We start from the raw sequence: 23,623 nt of genomic DNA on the forward strand, positions 1-23,623 counted from the left end.
GTTACTGCTGACAAGGAGAGGGAGGCTCCCTCTTGGCCTTGTTGATGGAAAGGAAAGCAATATGTCTGGCACCAACTTGACTGCAGCTGTTGTTGGAAGGGGGGATACAAGGCTCTACTCCAGATTTGTGTAGGGTTTACTCCTTCTCCTTTTCTTCTCCCGAAGATAGCTCCCAAGGCAGCAGAGATTTCAGATCAGAGTTTTCCTTCTCCTAGATGGGCTATCTTCCCAGCTTGATGATCCCTATCTGCCCCTCACTTTCCTGTACAGCGCATGCAGAAACTGCCTTCTTGGCCGTTAGACCCACCATTGATTTTGTTTGCTCAATCTGCTGGAGCCTGTCTTTGCATGTAGGGGAAGCCCCTAACTCACCAAGAGTTTGTGACCCATCGGCTACCCTCATCTGGTTTAGTCAACCTGTCAAAGCCATTCCCAGGGTGTGGCTGTTGTCACATGCCGACAGATTCTCGGAGCCGTGGGTGAGAGCTGAGTGCACGGTGGAGACCAAAGGTGGACAAACTACCCCAGAAGGAGCATGGCGGGTCCTCCACCAGAGGTACAACCCCACTCTTAAAACCCCATACACCCTGTTTTGTTAAGGGCCTTGTATAATAATAGAATAACCTTGAATCATGTGCTGGCAATAGTTAGTCCCCCATCAGTGGTCTAAATGTTGCTGACGCTTTGCTGCTTTCTCTAATTATTGCAGCTGATGTTGATGCGCTGTTCCAATTGTGTAGAATGACCGCCCTTAAAAATAACGACGCTGTTTTGTAGCCCAGCTTGACCCATGCCGATGTTCTAAACAAACAGATCTGCCGAGAGGGAGGAGCGCAGAGGGAATTTTCATCTTTCATACCTTCACAATGAGGTATGTTTATGAGAATAAGCAGATGGGGAGGACACGTTTTCTGGCATTCACCGGTAAGCCTACAACACCTCCAGGTGGCACTATGAAAATGGCATTGCTGTGGCATTGCTCCCGTTTTTATTTTATTTTATTCCACTAAGACTACTGTGTCACCTGTCTCCGTACTCGTTTAGAGCCATCTGCTGGCTTTATTTGCTGCCTCCCTCCCTCATAGTGCTGGCACAATAAGACTTGGTCATTGGCCGGAATATTAAAAACAATTATCATTTTGGCTTTCGGATGGCCAGTGCCAAAAAAATATCTAAAAGTCAGAAACTTTGTTGATGCGAATCTGAGGAATCGTTTGAGCTGTGCACAGCTGCTGCAGTCTTGTTTGTAGGAGAGTACCCTGTTTGTGGGAGAACTGCCATGTCACATTGTTCCTACTTAAGGGGCTGACAGTGTACACAGATGGCTTGTGTATGCTGCTCCTGGAGGGGTGGGTGGGTGTACGTACACACAAACTATCTCACACACACAGCACTAAAACAAATACATACTGTAATACCCCAATAATAAACTCTAGTTCACAGCTCTATTAGTATATATGTACACAAGCTTTTTTTGGGTTTCACAATCGAAACATTAAAATTGCACAGTTCCTGTGTACTACCTACATTAGGGACGCAGATGGCGCTGTAGTCTGAACCACTGAGCCTCTTGGGCTTGCCAATCAGAAGGTCAGCGGTTCAAATCCGTGCAACGGGGTGAGCTCCTGTTGCTCTGTCCCAGCTCCTTCCAGCCTAGAATTTGAAAGCATGCCAGTGCAAGTAGATAAATAGGTACCACTGTGGCGGGAAGGGAAACGTTTCCGTGCGCCCTGGTTTCCATCATGGTGTTCTGTTGCGCCAGAAGCAGTTTAATCATGCTGGCCACTTGACCCGGAAAGCTGTCTGAGGACAAACACCGGCTCCCTTGGCCTGAAAGCGACATGAGCACCACAACCCCAAGTCACCTTTGACTGGGCTTAACCGTCCAGGGGGCCTTTACCTTTTACCTTTAGAGTGGTACCTCGGGTTACAAACGCTTCGGGTTACAAACTCTGCTAACCCAGAAGTAGTTGCTTTGGGTTGCGAACTTTGCCATGGGATGAGAACGGAAATCATGCGGTGGCAGCAGGAGGCCCCATTAGCGAAAGCACGCCTCAGGTTAAGAACGGTTTCGGGTTAAGAATGGACCTCCAGAACAAATTAAGTTCATAACCCGAGTTACCACTGTACTACCTACATTGATGAGAACTCTTGTGCTAACATGAGCAGTACTGTGCTTCTAAGGATTTGCTGAAAAACAGTTTTCAACATTAACACGATTTGTGCACCTGTTGAACGAGAGCACCATACCCATTAATGTGCACACTTGGACAAGGAAATAGGAACTTATACTTATTGAAGTCCTGAATTTTCATATAGTAAGCGAATGCTGCTACCCCTACAAAGCATGCACATCAGTGAATGATACTCTGTGGTACATAAGCAAGGAAGGCTGACCTCAAAGGAAATGTATAAAGACTAAAGGTGGAATCAGAATTACAACACCGGGTAAAAAAATCTGCTTAGGAAAATCTGCAAGTGGTATACACTACCGTAGATCACTGGAATCTCTAGCCAACAGTGTCTTCGACTCAGAGTTGAGGTAATGCTCGTAACCCGCCATATTACGTGAGTGGGAATTTTGGGTAAATTCTACTTCACATGTAATAATTATTTTATTGCATTTTAATACACATGCATTTTTCTTCATTTTCCAGTTTACGTCTAATATAAGGCATCCATTTTTTCTTTGTTATCATTACAAGGGCAAAGTAAACATCCTATCAGTAGAATGGTAGCATCTTGGGCAGTTTAAACTTGGAATTTGTGCAGCAAGAGGTGCAGATCGAAAGTATTCTTAACCTAAAAAGCAACGGTGTGAATTTTTTTTTTGTATGTTGGCATTGCTGATGCTGCAGTTAAGATGAAAGATTCCGGGCATACAGTGTTGTCGTCTGCTTCATCCCTTTTCAAAGCTATCTCTTGGTTTTATGCGGACATGTAGACTTTTCAGTCTGAAGATGTACTTCCAAAATCACATTGCAGGTATCTGGAATGCATACTGACAGTTTGCCTTTTGAGGAAGCTAATGAATAGACTTTCTGTGGATTTTAGGTGTGTAGGGGTGCGGGAGACCAGCACTAAAACAAATTAAGCAAATATAAAAATACAAAACCAGGATCCATGTCATCACAACAAATATGAGATATTGAGGAGCGCACCTGGGAAGTCATGATTAGCATACAGTCTCTGATAAAATAAATATGTTTTGGTTGCCTACAGCTAAAGGTGAGCAGAGATAGATGTGGGCAGACCTTTCTCAGAAGGCCATTCCATAACCTTGGCCCCACATCAGAAAAGTCCTGTCCCTTGTGCCCACTGTCTTTTGTTCTAATGGTGGAGGGACATCAGCACCTGCTCAGGTTCATATGGAAGGTGGGCTTTTCTTGGGGAAAAAGAGGTTCTGATCCTGAACCATTTAAGGTTTTAGAGCAGGGGTAAGGAACTTGTAGACCTTTAGATGTTGGACTACAACTCCCATAATTCTTGACCAGTAGCAATGCTGGCTGGGGCTGACGGAAGTTGGGCAAGCCAATAATATAGAGATCTGTGGGTTGCTCATTCAATGCCAGCACTTTGAATTGAGTCCAGAAACAGATTGTTAATCGATATTACATTATTGTCAGCAGTTGCCAATCAAGTAGCTTTACTCTGTACCTATATGCAGATGTAACTGTGGATTTGAATTTTCAAGGCCATATCAGACTTCTCTTGGGAAGGAAGCAGTCAAAGCTGGTAAAAGCCACTCCTTAACTCAAGACCACTATGTAGCTGGCAGAAAATGTGCTGGACCCAGAAACATCTCCAAGCTGTGAACCTGATTTTTCTAAGCCATAGGGCAATTCCATTCAAACAAGCTATGCACCTGCTTCTAGGTTGCCAGATCATTCCTTGCCTTTGTATCCTTGGTGTATAACCCACAGTGGAAGAGTGCGACTCTGTTGATTCCTCATTAGTCATGTTTCATTGTGACACTTTTTTTTTTTTACCCTGCCCTTCATCCAGGAATACTCCAAGAGTGGCTTCTATAATATCAACAAAGACAGCATCCAGCTTACAATATAACGGGACGACACAAAAGGAAAAGCGGGTGGGGAGGGATGGAGCAAACAAGGAAACTCCAGTTCTTAGAACTGCAGAGCTCTTACACTGACTAACTTTAATGGAAACAGGTAAGGAAGAGGAAGAGCAAAATGGAGTAGAACCAGGGGAGCTGATCCTCACCTCTCCCTCCCTGTGTTGCAGCTTGATGGAATGAATGTGAGATGTGTTCCAGTGCACTTAGTAGAGGAAGGCTTGAAATAATTTACAGGTAAAAGTGGGGGTTGCTTTCACCTAGATAATTTGCTGTGAATAAAAAAAATACATACTGGGAAAATGCAGCCCAAACAAAGTGTTGGAACAGTATATGTGCTGTGATTTCTTTTGTGGAAGGCATTGCAGAAACAAATCTATTTGCCTATGTTCCTGTCCCCCTTCTTCCTCCCCCTTTAATTTCTCACTTGCCTGTATTGTCTGCTGACACCCTCTAGATGGTGTTGGGGGACCCTACTGTGATGAGTGTTCCTTTCAGCGTGAGTCAGGGTTTACATTCCACCTAACATGTATTTGTGACAACGTGTTGGCATGTATAGTAGGTGGTGTTTGAGTTTGTATAGATTTAAACACATAAATGAGGGCGCTGATAGCAAGTCATGCAGAAAATGCACACCATCGTTTTCAAGAGCCATTATTTGTGTGCTTATTACTGTACTGATTGATTACCTGTCTAGGGGCTGAAAAGAGAAAAAATAGTATCCTATATCTCATATGGCAAATCTTTTTGGATCACAACACTTTTGCTCAACCATGCAGTGCTATGCGTATCTACTCAGAAGTAAGTTCAGAGGGACTTGCTCCCATGTATGTGTGAGATCGTAGCCTCAGACTTTTGTGTGCTGTAGGTGTGCTTGGCAAGGAGCTGTAATATTTTGGTTAAACTTAGATTTTCTGCATATGCAAATTTTAGTCTCACAGTCTTAAGCTGATGTTAGTTATTATAGCTGATAACTTTTCAAAGGCTGACCCTGGCATTGCGAATGAACTGCCACCCCTGTAGAGCTATGAATCTTAAAGCCACTGAAATGAGAAACTGAATAAATGTTCTTCTGTTGACGGAACTCAGGTTTTGAGGGGGTTGGGGTGCCTGATTTAGGCTTTATACAACAGGTTTTCTCCAAGACGCAAATTCTTGGCAGGGGGTATTGCTTTTGCTTGTTACTATGGTGTGTGTGTGTGTGTTTATTTGTCCTGTGATCCTTGGATGAAGGGCAGTATATTAATTGAAAAAATGAAAGAATTATAAATATTATAATAAAATTGGGTGATTGTAGGCAACACTGTAGTGTAGGTCCTAGGAAGGTTGAGAGAATTGCTGTGGGAATACAGTTCTCTGAGCTTTCCTTTAAGTCTCTAATACTGAACATATGGCTTAAGGAGGAGCAATATGACACAGTAACAGTGATCCACATAGGGACAAAATTCAACAGTCCCTGGCTGCTATAATGCACAGGCCATGGTACATCCAACAGTTTTTATATGGAAGTCTAACAGCGCAATCCTCCCTGTGTCTACTCGGAAGCAGGTTCTGCTGAATTCAGTCAGGATGCCCCCCAGGTCAGTGGGATTAGGACTGCAGCCTAAATGATCTGTTCACAGCCAACAATATCCTCAGCTTTGGAAGGTGTCTGTATGCGTGGAATGTGCAATTGAGAAAAGAGAATTAAGATTTCAACAGCCCAATAAGTTTTAGTTAAGGTTTTGTCCCCTTCCGCTGCTGTTTCATATTCTCTGCCACAGTTTGACATTTTTCAGCCAAGCGAAAACATTCAGCTGCATTCATGGAACATTAACTTAACTCTCATTCTGGGACTATCTCTTGATAGCTTATGTAGGAAATAAAATCTTCCCCTAATGCTTCTCATACAGTTTTTAACCTACTCGCTACATCTTTTGGATCCAGGGAGAGAATAAAACATTTTAAATGAGAGTGATGCAACATTGGCTATGTAACTGGGCTGCTGTACAGTGCTAAGTTAATAATTTTAATAAATTCCAGCTCTTAAGATACACAGGGTCAGCTGCAATTTAGCTGCTAATATGTAGGTCTGAAGACATCAATTGATGAATTCGTTAAATTCAAATTGAATATGTTGATTCTAACCAAATTTTAATCAGAGTTGATTCCTGCGAAGCAAGCCCATAGGGAAAATCGTCTTGCGAAGCAGCTCAAAAAACAAAAAACCCTTTCGTCTAGCGAGTTTTTTGTCTTGCGAGGCATTCGTCTTGCGAGGTACCACTGTAGCTTAGTTTAGGAGCAGGATCCAAGTGATTGTGAGTCTTCTTCCCAAACATTGTTGGAAAAAATGTCTCTGGCTTTATATTAATTTGCTCATCTCACCGATAGCCTAAATATGTCCTCAGCATTGCAATAACTGATTTTTTTTTTTAATATTAGCCTATAGTTGGTTGAAAATACTTTGAAAAGGGCTTTGCAGGTTCCACCAATGAACTCTGCAGGTGCCAGCCGTTTCTCAGAGTACAGTACTAGATGTGCTTTTTTCAATGGTGGAAAAGTCATATCTGCCCTGTGTGCTCCTCTCTTATTTGTGCTTTGTTTGAAAATGTGTGGAAAATTGCAGTAGCAGAGAAGGTCACCCACCAAATGAAATGAATATGAGGCATAGTCAAACCAGGTAATTTTTTATATAATTTGGCATTGCATTAGTACATATATAAACTGTTCTATAATAGAATATCCTCCAAAAGCAGTTGTGTTGTGTTCCACTTTGGCGTCTCTGTTATTGTCCTTAACGTAACATCTCTGCTTGTGATCTCCCCATATAGAGAATGGAAGAGTAAAATATGATTGACTTAGATACCATTAATGCTAAGATGAGCAATTACTGTATCTATGTAAGCTACCCAAGGGCTTTAAATTCTCTTTATTGAGTTCTTTCACCTTCACTTTAACTATTTTATAAAGTTAGTATTTTGGTGAAGTAATAATAAATGTTGTAACAAAAAAAAAAAGTGTGTGTGTGTTTCTATAGAAAAGACCCTTGTATGTGACAGAAACTCAAGGCGCTTCTAGATAGTTGCTATTTTTGAATAGGAGTCAATCACATACCAGAAAATTTAGGTTGCACAATTATACAGTAGTTACGTTCCGGGGATCACACCGAAAGCCAAAATCGCGTATAGTCAAGACACAATCGGTCGCCCAACCACTGCCACAGTGTCTTTTCTCCTGGCAGATCAAGAGGAGCAGATGACAGCAAAGGTTGCAACGTTTTTAGCTGGGGCAATCAGAATAAGGTCCACTAACTGACTGCTGATTCAGGACCCTAAACTGTGTTTTATATAATCAACTTTTTATTTTGTTCTATGTATGTCGCAATGTTCCTTTGTTGCTATGGCCGATTCATTCATTAATTCACAATGGGTTCAGTGGTGGACGAGATTGCCAAAGTCATTTCCCCCAAGAACCCTGCCCCCTATACATCCCATTCTGATTTTTTTTTGCCACACGTGTGTAGCTGAATGCGCACAAGTTACATGTGCCCAAGTTGTAGCCTTACTGTAGTTGATTCAGAGGTTTGGTGCAGCAAATCTACTTTTGCTTTTTCGCATTGAGAAAAGTGGTGCAGATATGCACCAGAAAGTGCAGGTTAACACTTGCTTTGATGTACCATCATCTAACCTCACTGGTAATAAATCAAAATGAATCTTCATTAGACAAGCCATCTTGAAGTGCCTGGAATTGTGGTTCAGTGGGAAGGGGGCAGCAGCAGCTGGGAGAAGTTCCTGTGCGACTGTTTCTGTTCTGCAAGCTGCTCCCTTCCAAAATTTGGAATTGTAGGGTTTGGAAAGACAACTTGGCTGTTTAGCTCTGGCTCCTGGCTTCCATTTCCTCCCATTTGTACTGATCCTGCTGTGTTTGCCTTGAGGACTGAGCAGTTATTGATCAAATATTATGCCTTCCTGCACCAAAGCTTGAATAAACTTATGCACTAAAGCATCTTCTACAATGAAACCATTACCTTCTGTACAGCTGACTCGGCACTGGCTTTGCTGCAGCCCTGAAATAGGAGAGGTACCGATGTAAGATCCTGGACTGAATTTTGCCAGGGTATTAATTTAGGTAGAAACTATGCAAGACGTAATAGCTATTCACCTCAAACCTGACAAAACTTGGCAAGGTTAGATTTCTCCCCAAAGTCACTTGAATATCAAGGTGACACTGCAGCAAAGAATCCCAAAGCTCCTTAAAGACTAAGAAATGAATTGGGGCGTAAGATTTCATAGATTTGTGCCCACTTTTATCATAAACCCATAGACAGAACCTTGTAGTGTTTATGTTCAGGTGGTTTGCTATTTGAGCTCCTAAATGTGTCTGTTGTTGTTGTTGTTGTTGTTATTATATCTTACCTTATTAAATTTCTATATCACCCTTCATCCAAGGACCGCAGGATGGTTTACAATAAAAAAACACAACATCTGGAGGAAAGCAGGTTGGCAAAGTCTGGTCTTCAGCATATGCAGGAATTATAATTCTTGAAGGCTATAGATAGTCTTACATAAAGAAGAATAGAAGAATAGAAGAATAGAAGAATAGATTCTTTATTGTCATTACACAAGTGCAACATTGTACAAAGTGCAACGAAATTGGATGCCATCCCTTAAAACATCAAAAGCAAAACAACAACAACAACCAAACAAACCACATTCCAGCCACACCCACACCACACCCATCAAACTCCCAGGTCACACTATCGAGTTACAGCATTCAAAAAGGCCACAGCTCTTGGATAGAAACTGTTTTTCAGTCTATTTGTCTTTGACTTGATGTTTCTATATCTCCTGCCAGAAGGCAGTAGTGCAAACAGACCATGTCCCGGGTGAGATGAATCCTGCAGGATGTTATTTGCTTTCCTAAGACAACGGGAACCGTACAGTTCTTCCAAAGATGGGAGAGGATGACCAATAATCCTTTGGGCTGTGGTTATGACCTTCTGGAGCACCTTCCTCTCCCTAGCTGTACAACCGGAGAACCAAGCACAAATACAGTATGTAAGAATGCTCTCTATGGAGCCTCGGTAGAAGCACACCAGCAGTCTCTCACTCAGATTGTTCTTCTTTAAAAGTCTGAGGAAATAAATTCTCTGCTGGGCCTTCTTCACCAGAGCAGTGGTATGTGCGCTCCAAGTCATGCCCTGATCGATAGCTACTCCCAAAAACCTGAATTCCGCCACCCTCTCCACCCGTTCCCCGTTGATATACAAGGGCTGAATGTCCGCCTTTTTTTCCCTGTAATCCACCACCAATTCCTTGGTCTTAGCCGTATTAAGAGCCAGATTGTTCTCTCCACACCAAACACAGAGCCGCTCCACCTCGTCCCGATAGGCGGACTCATCCCCTCCTGAAATGAGCCCTACCACTGTAGTGTCATCAGCAAACTTGATGATTTTGTTGCTGGAATAGATGGCTGTACAGACATACGTATAGAGAGTGTAGAGCAGGGGACTCAACACACAACCCTGTGGTGAGCCGGTGTTAAGGCTAAGGGCTGTGGACATGTGTGACCCTACTCTAACCCTCTGAGAACGTTCTGACAAAAAATCCAAAACCCAGAGACAGGTGGAGTTGGAGAGTCCAATCGCCTCTAGCTTGGACACCAGTCTATGGGGGAGGATAGTGTTAAAAGCAGAGCTAAAATCCACAAACAGCAGCCTCACATAATTCCCCGGCTGCTCCAGATGGGACAGAGCAGCATGGAGAGTGGTATTGATGGCGTCTTCTGTGGATCTATTTGCTCTGTATGCAAACTGGTAGTTGTCAAAAGTTGATGGAAGACAGGAAATAATGTGACGGCGCACCAGTTTCTCAAAACACTTCATGATGATTGGAGTCAGTGCAACTGGTCTATAGTCATTCAAACTACTGATTGTGGATTTTTTAGGCAGAGGGACAATAGTTGACGACTTCAGGCAGGGTGGGACAATAGACTGGTGTAAGGACTTATTGAAGATCTTAGTAAAGACCCTCGCCAGCTGATCCGCACAGCCCTTCAACACCTTTCCAGTGATGCCATCAGGTCCAGCCGCCTTCCTCGGATTCGCCATCCTCAAAACCTGTCTCACCTCATGTTCCTCTACCGTGAATGAGGGGCTCCTATGGGCTGGTGGCTGTAATACCGGCGTCTCAGGTGGCTCCTTCTCGAAGCGAGCAAAGAAGAGGTTAAGCTCCTCCACCAGCAAGGGGTCACCGTCGACAGCACCAAGGTTAGGTTTGTAGTTGGTAATATGCTGAATCCCCTGCCACATCTGTCTTGTGTTGTTGCTCCTTAAATTATCCTCAATCCTCAGCCTATAATCCAATTTTGCCCGTCGAATACCCCTCCTCAAGTTTGCTCTTGCTACACTGTAAAGCTGCACCTCGCCTGACCTGAAAGCCCTGTTCCTTTCCCGCAACAGGCACTGGACCTCTCTATTCATCCAGGGTTTCTGATTGGGGTAAAACCGGATGGATTTATTTACAGTGACAGTGTCTGTGCAGTGATTGATATAGCACAGAACTGCCGCCGTGTGCTCCTCCAGGTCTGAACTATCGAAAATATCCCAATTGGTTCTCTCAAAACAGTCCTGCAGCTGGTGAATAGCACCTTCAGGCCAGATTTTAACAGATTTTAATATTGTGGGAGCCCGTTTCCTGACTGGGATATATGCTGGTACCAGGAACAGAGACATATGGTCGGACTGGCCCAAGTGTGGCAGCTGTAAAGCCCTATAGCCGTGATTTACATTCGAATAAACTTTATCCAGTGTCTTGTCCCCTCTTGTGGGACATTTCACATGCTGATAGAGCGTTGGGAGCACTGTTTTAAGTTCAACATGGTTGAAGTCTCCCGCAATGATGTGCACAGCTTCAGGATACTTGTCTTGCTGGCTGCTGATAAGGTCCTGCAGGCATCCCAAAGCCAAGTTGGCATTGGCATCTGGTGGCACGTACACACCAGTTAACATAACAGCTGTGAACTCCCTAGGGAGATAGGCTGGTCTACATGCTACGCATTTTAAGTGAGTAAAGCCTTGTCTTAAAAAGCATTTCACTCATTCCAAAAGAAAAAAACCCAGATCTATATCTCAAGAGCATTTTTCAGCGGTTTGCCATTTTTTTGTGGTTGGGTTTTCCAAGTTTTCATGTCTCTATATCGGACAAACAATAACTCAGTAGTAGCCAACAAAGGTCCGTATAGTAAAAGCTATGCTTTTCCCAGTAGTGATGTATGGAAGTGAGAGCTGGACCATAAAGAAGGCTGATCACCGAAGAATTGATGCTTTTGAATTATGGTGCTGGAGGAGACTCTTGAGAGTCCCATGGACTGCAAAAAGATCAAACCTCTCCATTCTTAAGGAAATCAGCCCTGAGTGCTCACTGGAAGGACAGATCATGAAGCTGGGGCTCCAGTACTTTGGCCACCTCATGAGAAGAGAAGACTCCCTGGAAAAGACCCTGATGTTGGGAAAGATGGAGGGCACAAGGAGAAGGGGATGACAGAGGACGAGATGGTTGGATAGTGTCTTCGAAGCTACCACCATGAGTTTGACCAAACTGCGGGAGGCAGTGGAAGACAGAAGTGCCTGGCGTTCTCTGGTCCATGGGGTCATGAAGAGTTGGACACAACTAAACGACTAAACAACAACAAGCCATTTAAGACACAGTTCTGTGGTTCCTGGGAGAGCATCTCAGATGCTGTAGGATTTTGTAGCTCTCCCATCTTCATGTGCAGAGCAGGAGGTCCACCTAGTGTGTCTACCTCACTGCAGCTGCGGAAACATCCATGACAGCTCTTTCTCCTCTGTCAGTGGTCTGATGGTGACAACAAAAAGGAGTCATGCATGTATCTTATCAGGAGAGGTTTTAGTCTCTTGGGAGAGCTCCACCCGTTACCCTGACACATACACCCTGGATTCGGTGGCGGGGTGGGGAGTACACCAGCCATCGGGCTGGCCTACTTATTTTCCTTCCCATTGGTCCCAACAGGAAAAAACCTAATCTGGTTGGAAAAAGCCAGTGTGGCGTCATGGTTAGAGTGTTGGACTATGACCCAGGAAACCATGGTTTGAATTCCCACTCATTCATGAAGCTCATTGTTTATCTCTCTCCCCTTCATACCTGATTTTTCTGATCCTGTTTTTATCCATTTCAATTAATATGTGTTTAGCATTTGGAACAGGGGAAAAACCTGCAACCCCGCACCCCATAACTCTCCAGTAGGCTTGAGAGTAGTGGTTAGATTTTATATAATAGCTTAATATAATAGCCCAGCTCCCTTAGCCGTTCCTCATAAGGCATCGTTTCCAGGCCTTTGACCATTTTGGTTGCCCTCCTCTGGACACGTTCCAGTTTGTCAGTGACCTTCTTGAATTGTGGTGCCCAGAACGGGACACAGATTATAGTTTAGATATTATTGTAACTGTTGAGTGGATTTCTGTTTAACTTTTATATGTTGATATTATTATTTTATACGATTCTAATGATTGTTGAATGTTACTCTTTTGATGGAGGTTGCCTATTTTAAAGTTATGTTTTATTATGGCATTTTTGTATTGCATTAGATTGCTATAAGATGTACATTTTTTGTTTCTTCAGCTTGTAAACCGCCTTGAGTATTGTAAGATAGAAAGGCGGTATACAAATTAAAAATGATAATGATAATGATAATCAGTTTTATTTATTGTTTTATCCTTTCCATGCCATAATTGAGAGAGGACTGCTGAAACTGAATGGGAAACAGATTGGCCTTGAATTTTATTAGCTCTTCTCCATTTGATGTCAGGCGATCACTGACATGCAGGTCTTTTTGGTCCTGAAAGAAGGCAGAAAGGCGGGGGGTGGTGTGCTCATATGCACTCTGCCGATGCATGTGGGGGGCCGGGAATGGAACCCCTGCACGAAATGGCTCCAGCTTGTACATGACTTCTTCCCTCAAAGATCTTGGGAACTGTAGTTCAGGGTGCTGGGAGTTGCAGCTCTGTGAGGGGTAAACTACATTTCCTAGGATTCTTTGAGGGTCAGCCATGAGTTGTACTTGAAGGAGATGGTATGGATGTGTAGAATTCTGCATATTATATGGGTACTGCTGTAAGCAGAGGAGGGACCAGCCTTTCTCAACCTGTGGGTCCACAGATTTTGTTGAACTACAACTCCCATCACCCCTAGCTAGCAAGGCCAGAGCTCAGGGATGATGGGAGTTGTAGTCCAACAACATCTGGAGACCCACAGGTTGAGAACTGCTGGATTAAGCCAATATCTCCTTCCGCTTTAGGAGTACTGTGGCATAGGAAATAACACACCCGTGCGTAGCTTGCAGTCCCTGCTTCAAGACCCTTGGTGCTTCTTACATGGCAAATCAGGGAGGTGGCTAAAAAGAAGGCAGGGAGAATCCAGTTAAGAGTGATCTACTCTGTTATGTACTGAAGTTCTCACCCTGGGCCAGCAGGGGGATACTGTAGATAGTTTTCACTCAGGTCCACATATGCAAATAAGGAATTGAAAGTGACGTTCAGTGATTGGCTAGTTACAGAAAGTTGTTACTGTTGCGTTGTAGTGGAGCTCTATATAAGCAGGCTGGCTGAACCCTTCAGTTCAGTTCTGTTCTGGCCTGTGAATAAACAAGAGCTGTTTGAAGAATTGCTGTGATATGTTCACCCACAACTTAACATACTCCTGAAGAGTTTTGCTGGTGAATCACCAGTGTAGCTCTCCAGTATCCTCCTTGCCTTTGCAGACTACCACAAATCTAAAAATTGTGTCATCGTGCGCAGAATTACTTCTGCTGGTCAGATTGAGTCAGATCACAACTTGTTGAAATTCACTTGTACACTATAGAGAGGATTCTGCTGCCCACCCAGCCTGTATTTTTTTTTTAGGGGGTGTGTGTCAGTTGAAGAGCATCTCAAAACTCTACCATCTCCCTGCTCTCCTATATGCTAGCTACAAGATGCAGAATTGCACAAAGGAGCTTCTGCAACTCCCCTAGCTCAGAAATAGAGGATGATAGCTCCGGTATCACGTAGCACTACAGACATTCTGGACAGTGTCAATGCTCATGGACATCTGGAGCCAGGCTGCCATAATTTGGATGGCCTCCCAGACTTTGTCTGCAGTGCCAGGGGTCACTTTGGCCTTTTTTGGGCAGCTCACAGTCAGGAAGGTGGAAATCCACTCCAAAGTCACCTGCTGGGCAGATTTTCTGTGCTGTGTAACTGATAAAGATACAGCACAATTTTTTATTTTTATTTTTTTAAATCCTGAAGATCCAGCTAAACAAATGCCGGTGGCGAGCCCCATTTTGCAAATCCAATGGCTGAGATTTACTCCCATGCAAAGGATAAAAAAGAAGTGTTGTACATCAGTTTGCAAGGTTATTCTCACAAAACAGCTTGCAATAGCAATAGTGATAAAGCAGTCGTGCAATTTACCTGTTGAGCTCTACAAATAACACAGCAGCGTTCGCAGGCTGTCAACATAGCTACTTTCAGAAGAACATTAGGGCCTGGACTGACTATATTCATATACAGACACCTTCTGGCTTAAATAACACATTCCAAACTTCTCAGCTTAGTATCACATCAGCGACCCTACGACCCATCCGTTAGCCTTCCTGTGATTCATTGGTGATGATGCACCTCCATTTTGAAATCAGTGATGTGCTTCAGATCTTGGTACCACTAGCCTACCTGATGTGAAAGTTAGGAATTATATGTGCTTTTATCTTCAAGAAGCCCACTCTTTCATTTCTGAACCTCTGTGTGTGCGTGTGGCATTCAGATTATACATAGCAGGGGATATTTAATGTTAGTCATGCTCAGAGTTGCTTTCAGTGGTTTACTGTGAGTGTATCTTAATGGGATATCACTCAGCATTTGAAATCACACAAAAATAGTGAGTCCATACATAAAGTAAAGGTAAAGGGACCCCTGACCATTAGGTCCAGTCGTGACTGACTCTGGGGTTGCGGCGCTCATCTCGCTTTATTGGCTGAGGGAGCCGGCGTACAGCTTCCGGGTCATGTAGCCAGCATGACTAAGCCGCTTCTGGTGAACCAGAGCAGCGCACGGAAACGCCGTTTACCTTCCTCCTGGAGCGGTACCTATTTATGTACTTGCACTTTGACATTCTTTCAGACTGCTAGGTTGGCAAGAGCAGGGACTGAGCAACGGGAGCTCACCCCGTCGCGGGGATTCAAACAGCCGACCTTTTGATCGGCAAGTCCTAGGCTCTGTGGTTTAACCCACATCACCACCCGCGTCCCTGAGTCCATATATAATTTGAGTTAAATGTTTGTACATTCGAACAGTGCCACTGCAGCAGGTATAAAATGAAACACATTGGGCATTTGGGATCTCCAACTGAAGTTCTCTATTTGTCTACGGAGCTTCCTTTCCTTCCTTCCTTCCTTCCTTCCTTCCTTCCTTCCTTCCTTCCTTCCTTCCTTCCTTCCTTCCCCAAAGAAGCAGCACCTTCAATCAGTTACTCATCACACATATGCATTGCAGTGTGCAGAAATGTGAATTGGGTTCAACTGTTAATTGTTTTAAACAATCTATTTATTATATTACAGGGCTGTTGGGAGGCATCATTAAATAGCAGCTGTACAGAACTTTGAGAAGCCCAGTAGGAAAAAAAGTGCTAAATAAGCAGAAAGGGGCTATTAATAATCAAAGACCCATGCATAATACAGCGGCCTAAGTACTACTTTCTGTATTTGTTAATATTCATTATATGAGCGAGTTTATGCACGATTGGTGAGGATCATTCAAAACGGAAGGAAGGTGTTAATTTCAATCAGACCGTAGCTGCAACTGCTCTCCCCTGGCAATGTATGCTAAATCTAAAGATTCAGAAATGCCCCCGTTTTTTGAGATGCGGTATGTGGAGTGTATCTCTTTCAGAAACACTGCTACTTCCGCATTTGCAAATTTGCTTTGTCAGTAATTCAGTTTCTCAGTGCAGGGCCATTAGAATGTCTATATACTTAAGTGATGCCTATTGCTAGACAAAAGCGGGCACACCTGTGCATTATGCATAAATCTTACTATTTTTAAAAGAACATTCAACTGTTTTTAAAGGTCCGCATTTCTGCCCATCATATAACAGTTCTCTTAAGTGTTTTGCGGGCTTTTAATTATTAAACGTAGTCTGGCATAGCGGATCACATTTCAAGTCATGTTCATTGATGCGCATGCAACATCGATTGCAAAGACATTGCATCTAGTCTGAATCTGTCGAAAACCCCTTTTTTGATATGGGTCAAATCGAGGCCCAAATAACAACGGTTAATATTGGTGTGAACAAGATTTATTGTAAAATGCATTGATTTGTTTTTGTACAAATCCCCCACCCTTTTTAAATTTCCCTGCCAGCTCTTTCTTTCTAAAGGTAGAGGAGTTCAGGAGCCCATTATAGAAAAGCCCCTGGATTATCATGTCTGGCTTTCTTGTGTCTTAAGTTGCTTGCTGGTTTGTACAATGGCCAGGCTTCCTTGCATAATTTCCTTGACAAATGGCTTGCTTATTAATATTTCAGCCCTTCTCTTGCCAACTGGTAGAAGCAGTGTGCCTCTAGGCTGCAAAATACAGTTCCTTCTTCCGAAGCACTCTAACCTTTTCTTTTAAACGCTTTGTAAGAACCCGTGACAGATAAATGGTGCAGTTCGAACTCGAGATGACTCCTTTTTTCCTTCTTTTTTCCTTTTGCACAACTGAATGTACGTTTGCTAAGTACAGCCGGAAGGTACTGTGTGGCTGAAACAAAAGCAGCTGCACCAGCAGCTCTGCACACACCTTACATGGCGCCTGCCCCTCCTGACCTGAAAGCTGTCAATTTAATTCGATTGCGAAGCCAAAATCCGTTTGGAAACTTGCACGTCCTCTCCCCTTTCTGGATTGGTTGTGGAAATGTACATAACGTTAACCGACACGGCTTGCAGTTTTCCCAGGATAAACACCCATTTTGTGCTGGGGTTGAGCAAACAGCAACCACAAACCCACAAGAGCTGCCTGATTGGATCAGAACCAAGAGAAGTCAACGAGAGGCTCCTGGAAATTCACATGCAGGTGTCTTGTTTCCCCAAGGCAGGGAGGCAGGTACCCTTTTCTAGCTGTCCATCAGGACCTGATCTGAGCAAGGGTTTCCCCCTCAACCCAAATAGCCTCATGTGCAGTTAGCTGGGCACTTTGGCAGCACCAACGTTCTTGCCTGGCTCCCCACCTCCTCTGCCCTGGGGAAGGTGAGGGATGGGGAGTTGTCTGAGACAAAGGCAACTGGCATGGGGACCTCCAGTCCTGGGCCAAGGATATCCAAAGCTGATGGGTCCTCAGGGTCATAATCGGTATGGAGGTCTGCTGGAAGGTCCCCTTGCTCCACAGTTGAGGAGACCTCAGGTTGCAGCCCTGGGCAGGGTTGAAACATGACCACAGAATGCAGTGTTGGGGACCGTCTTCTGCTGACTGCTCCTGGTATCTGGTACACACAGGTGTATTGCCTCTGAACATGGAGGTTTCATTAAAACAAAGAACAATATTAGTATCTAGAAATTTTACACAGTAAAGGTAAAGGACCCCTGACAGTTAAGTCCAGTCGCGAACGACTCTGGGGTTGCGGTGCTCATCTCGCTTTACTGGCTGAGGGAGCTGGCGTTTGTCCACACACAGTTTTTCCAGGTCATGTGGCCAGCAGGACTAAGCCGCTTCTGGCAAAACCAGAGCAGCATACGGAAACACCGTTTACCTTCCCTCCGGAGCGGTACCTATTTATCTACTTGCACTTTGACGTGCTTTCGAACTGCTAGGTTGGCAGGAGCAGGGACCAAGCAACGGGAGCTCACCGCGTCGCGGGGATTCGAACCGTCGACCTTCCAATCAGCAAGCCCAAGGCTCAGTGGTTTAGACCACAGCGCCACCCGCGTCCCTAACCATCTGGAGTATGATGGTTATCATTATAGCATAATCTTCTTAGTTGTAAGATGCTTTCCTGATCCTTCTGAATAATAATTCAGTGAGGTAAGCCATTATTGCTCACGCTTCATAGACAAGGAACTAAAGCTGAGAAACAGCAGTCTTCCTAAGGGGACTCAGCAAATCTGTGACTATTGCAGTGGGTTTGGACTTGATGACCCTCATGGTCCCTTCCAACTCTACAATTCTATGATTTCTATGAATATTGCTGCTTTCTATTCTCTCTCGCTCTCTCTCACTTACACACACACAAAAATACATATTATTTATTGTGTATTTAAAAAGCTTTACTCAGAAAGATGTGATGGCTCATTATCTTACTAAGGAAAATGGCTCCCAGTTTTCTTGTTACATATTAAAGTTTCCACAGTGTTGCCAGTGATGCTGTCATGATTAATATACTGCTTGTGGAAGGCAGGCAACTAGTCAGCCTGCAACATTCTGAGACGCCGTTAGAAATTGCAAAATACACATAACTTGTGTATTCTTTGCAAACTTGTGACTGTAGAAATGCTTACAGAACTATTGGTACTGAGTACATAGACCCCTCCCCCAACTCCTCCCCCCTCCCCTTCCCTCCTCATTCTTCACAACCACATTATCCCACTTTGTGCCCAGGGATATTAAGCGAATACATCATTTTGGCATATCTGGGGAGATTTGCAGATTTTCCCCCCAAACAGAAGAGGCTCCGCGGAACTGCAGCCTAAGTGTGTGTGTAATGCAAAGGACTACTTAGATTAAAACAATGTGTTGCATTTTCCAGTACATGTGAAAATGTGGGTAGTTGTAAAATACTGTATCTCTGTTTCACAAACACAGTTTATATCAAAGTGTTTCTTTTGCCTATCTCCAAACGCTGATCTGGAAAGTTGTTTTAAATAATTATTTTTGTTCAGTTTTGATAATAACAGTGCAAACAAACAAACAAAGAAACAAATATAATCCCTTGTAACAAATTTGGTGCCACAGCAGGAAATTTGCAAAAAAAGGTCATGTTATTCTTGTACAGTAAAGAAAATGATTATTAACACTTTTAGCTTTGCTTTGTTCTCTTAAACTTGCAAATACCCTCTCCACAAAGCAGTATGTAAAAAGGCTCCACCCATATTAGCATAGGTCAAGAAAGAACGCAAAACACTTTCAGATTTGCCTGTTTTGGCATTTTTCTTTTGCACTTCATAGGGATATGCCAAACATTCAGAAAGAGCCATGCCCCAATTTTTATCTAACCAGCCATTCAGAGTAAAATTGGATGTTATCCAATGGCTAGCCACTTCTGGTCAAGCAGTAAAGAGAGGTACTATTGCAGGGTTATCCAGTTTAAGGGTGCGAGAGCTGTGTCGAGGGGTGTATTTGCCCAGTGATGATCAAAGCTTTTGCAAAAGCAACCTCTCAGAAAGGTTTTACTAATTTGCAGCCCCCAGCATAAATGATAAAGACCACCTTTTCTACCACAGCCTCACCAGTGTTCCACTGAGATAGCCAAATTTATTACCTGTGATTGGAGTGGCGTCCAATGCCATCTGTGAATCGCTTTGAATGTAGCTTCTTGAATATGAGCTGAAATGAACTTGTATGGTGGATTCTGCCACATTGCATCCCAAGCATCAGCAGGAATTCCCATCCTAAAGCTAACTCTCATACCATTTTAGCACTCATGGGAGTGCCAACCATCTCTACAGTAAGCTCATTATAAACAATAGAGACCATCACTTTCATATTATAGCCAGACTGAATACATGATTATTCATACCACTCTTAATGCTCGTCTGACATATGCCTCGCTTCTGTGTAGAGTGCTGGATCTGCAATACTTGAAGCCAAGATGGGTGAAAGGCTCTCAAGATGTGGGTGATCTATTGCAGTCTTAAAGGGTTACCATCCTTAAATAAATCTGTCAGCCTAGAGTGGCCTGAATCTTCCCAACCTGGGAAGTGAAGGAATTTATCAACCTGCTTGATTTCCTTATATTCCAGATTTGGAACTCACAGTGACTCTAAAGGTGGCAGTCTTTTTGGCCTATTTAGTCCAACCTTCCATAGAAAAGGGATTTTAGAAAAGGAGTTTTCTATGGTCAGAAGCTCTGTTATGTTCAATTTATGGAACGGCATGTTGGCCTGATGGAGTAGAGTGGCTGGGGAAACCCAGTCAGATGGGTGGGGTATAAATAAACAACAACAATTATAGTAAATTTCTGCTTGCAGCCATGGAACTGAAAGACCCCTTATATAACAACTGTTTTAAATGACAAGCTGATAGGTCAACAAAGGAGGATAACTAAGACCTCGTTTCATCTTATGCCTAAACATAGTTTTCTTAATAAGTCTGTTCCATTTGTCCAAATTAGCAAACTGTTCCAAAATCTCTTGCTACCTCTTGAACCACCCATCAGGACCATGTCAATTTCACTGGAAAGTTTTAATAAATTGAAGGAGTCCAGCTATTCTGCATCATTTTTTATGAAACAGTCTATGAATTCCTAGATGCAAAACGTACTTATTCTTTTGATTCTAAATATTTCGCTTTGGTTCCTGGCTCTGGTTGGTAGATCTTGGAATCTTAGTAAAAAACAAAGTAGATTCAACAAGTCTGATTTCTGCCCCCCCAACAATATTTTGTGGGTGCTGATTGTAAAACTTGCTCTGCACTTTGTCTTGGTTTGTTGAGGGTCATGCCAATTATTTAGATAACTTGACTGTTCCCAAATGCCAGCTGGTGGCTTTTTTCTAGGACTAGATGACTCCTTGCAGGGGTGGGGGTATTCCTTATAATAAAGATCTGTCCTGTGGGGATGAATGGATAGGGGAAAAATGGTTTTTTAAATGTATATTTTATAGAGATGAACAAAATTGATTATTCACTCCTACTTTATCAAAATACCCAGGAGAGACTTTTGAGTGGTATTTGGCCTTTTTGTATTGATTGAGACAAACAACACAGTAAAGGAAATTAACTGTCACATTTCTGTTTTCTCCTGCAAAGATTCATAAAAGGATTTTGCTTGTTCAGGTGTGGTTTGGCTTTTCCCTACTGTTTCTATATATGTATTTTATTTGAATTTCTGTCAGAAACACAGCGTTCTTGGTATTCTGCCTTGTTTTTAACCTTTCTGTGACTGTATAATAAATTTTGATTGATTGATAGTTTTGTATTCTGCACAGCTTCTGCTCCCAAGTGTACCAGTTTACTTGAGCACCTCAATTTTTGCTTACAATAGCTAGCCCATGCTCCTTTGGCATGGTTCAGAGGATGGGGGCAGTCCTGGAAAACTGAAGAACCATATTTACGTGACTCTAATGAGCCATCAAATCTAACGCGTACCTCAATTTTCAAAACATTAAAACCAGAAAAGTATTTGCTGGCGAATGTAAATGCGCCATCAAATCTAATGCACACTCTCATTTTCACGACATAATTTGGCCAAAAAGGTGCACATTACATTTTAGTAAATAAGGTAGATAATTCGAATTAGCCTCTTCTTCCCAGAAATAACTAATGGTAATAGTTAATGCACATTAGCACCTTTCTTAGAACCACCATTAAAAAAAGTTCTGATGTCTCTGGGCTGCGCATAGCCTGTGAATTGTATGTTACCTTTTCCTAATTTATGTTCCATTTTAACCAGAGATGATTTAAGCAAAGTATATCATCAACTATAGCATTTACAACCTTATGCTCAGACAAGTTTGCATGCTGGAAAAAAAAAAAGGTTCCTAGTTGAGTTGCTAAACAGCTTGGTAAATGCCCAATCTTGGTAATCTTACCATATGTCTATTACCGGTATTTTGTTTTTAGCATATGTTACACTGGTAGAACTTCTCTTGCGCAACAGAAGTTTGTCAGATCACTAAAAGAAGGCAGCCTTACTTTCCTCATATGTTCCACAGCATTTCAGGGTTGTTAGGGATTTTCTGTCCATTAAGTATTTTTTGGACAGAAGGGAGAAATGAACGGCTTTAAGGAATTTGGGCCCAACCTGTCAGTTTACAAAAAAAAAAAAGTATATTTAATAGTCCATCTGGAGCCCATCAGCAATGATTTCCAAGAAAGAGTGCTAATGAAACATAGGAATTTGGGAGACGCTTACCATTTATAGTAGTAGTTATAGTTAATTGAGAAAAAGAATCTTGGTGCAAAACCCAAGGAATCCATCTGACTTGGACCAGGAGGTTGTAGATGCCCAGTGATGCATCTAGGGCTCTCTCAAGACATTTTGCTGCCTGGGGTAAAGGACACTGTGATGCTGACTAGACTTGCAGGTGAATCTCCTTTGAACACCAGTGATGGAATAGCCTCCTCCATTGCACCTAAGACAGACACCCAGTTTACTGGGGGCAGGACAGGATGTATGGCAGCAGAGGGAAATAGCTGGCAGGGGTAGGAAGTCAGGAGGAACAGCCAGGAGCTATTGCTCCAATCCTTCTGAGGCGATGGCCTCACACTGCCTAACATTAGCACTGGCCCTAGGTGCCTCCCCCTTGACACCTGGCCTATCTAATCCTGCAAATTTGCTGTATTTGAGGCCTTATAATTCACTTATAATCCTCTTCATGAGGGAATCCGTGGAGCCGGATAGTCTTCTGCTGCCGCCATTTGTAATCTTCTAGCAACTAGTTGTAGCATTTGCCTTCTCCTGCACGGGCAGGTGAGTTCCTGGAATGTTCCTCACCCACCATCTGGTCAGCAGAAGAGGGCAAGAGGTTGAGTGAGGCAGACTTCAGATTAGCTCCCTGGCTCTCAGTCTGAGTTTTGTGTAGGGTGGGTAGACAAGGTGTGAGCTTGTGGCTTTTTGTTCATTATACAGTTTGGTGAAGTAGGCAGTAGAGAGTACAAATGGGATGACTCAGTTTTTACTGCAGCTTTGCATCCCAATCAGCCATTATGGGAAAGCTTTGTGAAGAAATTACAAATGTTTTTGATCATGGTCTTTGTTACTCAACATTCACGTTATTTACCTCTTTCTCCTTCCCATAGTAATTGGCTGGCAATCTCCTGCAGAGAGACAGAAGAATCCACATAAATTATCCTTGAATTGCTTCTCGTGTATGAGAATTATTGGCCGCATTTTCAAGGACTGTATCTGGAATACAATCAGTCAACGTCTATTGGGCATATCTTGTTTATCAACACTATTTGAGAGGCACACATCTTCTGATGTTCCAAAGTGGAGCTGTTTATCAAGGTAGGTGTTTTGCTTTGGCTTGCTTTAATTGGGAAGTTAAAATGAACATATTTCTTGGTCCATTTAGAACAGTGCTATTTAACATATCTGGTAGCCTCTTCTCCCCAAAGTCCTGGGAAGACTCTTTCCCAACCCACTTGTCTAACAACAACAACAACAACAACAACAACAACAACAACAGGATTCCCACCACTTTCTCTCTGGACCACTGCTAGTTTTTGCTGCACTTCCAAAGCATTAATAATTTTCTTACATTATAGAACTGTGATGGAATAATTTCATCAGCTTTTCTTTGTGACTGAGTAGACTAAAACTCATATACAGTCATACCTCATGTTATGTTTTCTTCTGGTTGAGCGTTTTCAGGTTGCATCCC

General features: G+C 43.0%; 1 protein-coding gene across 2 annotated transcripts in view; it reads left to right on the top strand.

Annotated features, from left to right (window-relative positions):
* Nucleotides 1-23,623, top strand: part of FARS2 (phenylalanyl-tRNA synthetase 2, mitochondrial) — a 211,833-nt gene that overhangs the window by 25,336 nt on the left and 162,874 nt on the right. For both annotated transcript variants that reach the window (XM_081206493.1, XM_081206494.1), the window contains exon 3: nucleotides 23,040-23,247. The gene's annotated coding sequence lies outside the window, so the exon portion shown is untranslated. The remainder of the gene's footprint in view (nucleotides 1-23,039; nucleotides 23,248-23,623) is intronic.

This window comes from Podarcis bocagei (genome assembly GCF_964188305.1).
Source record: "Podarcis bocagei genome assembly, chromosome: 8".
Classification (NCBI taxonomy): domain Eukaryota; kingdom Metazoa; phylum Chordata; class Lepidosauria; order Squamata; family Lacertidae; genus Podarcis; species Podarcis bocagei.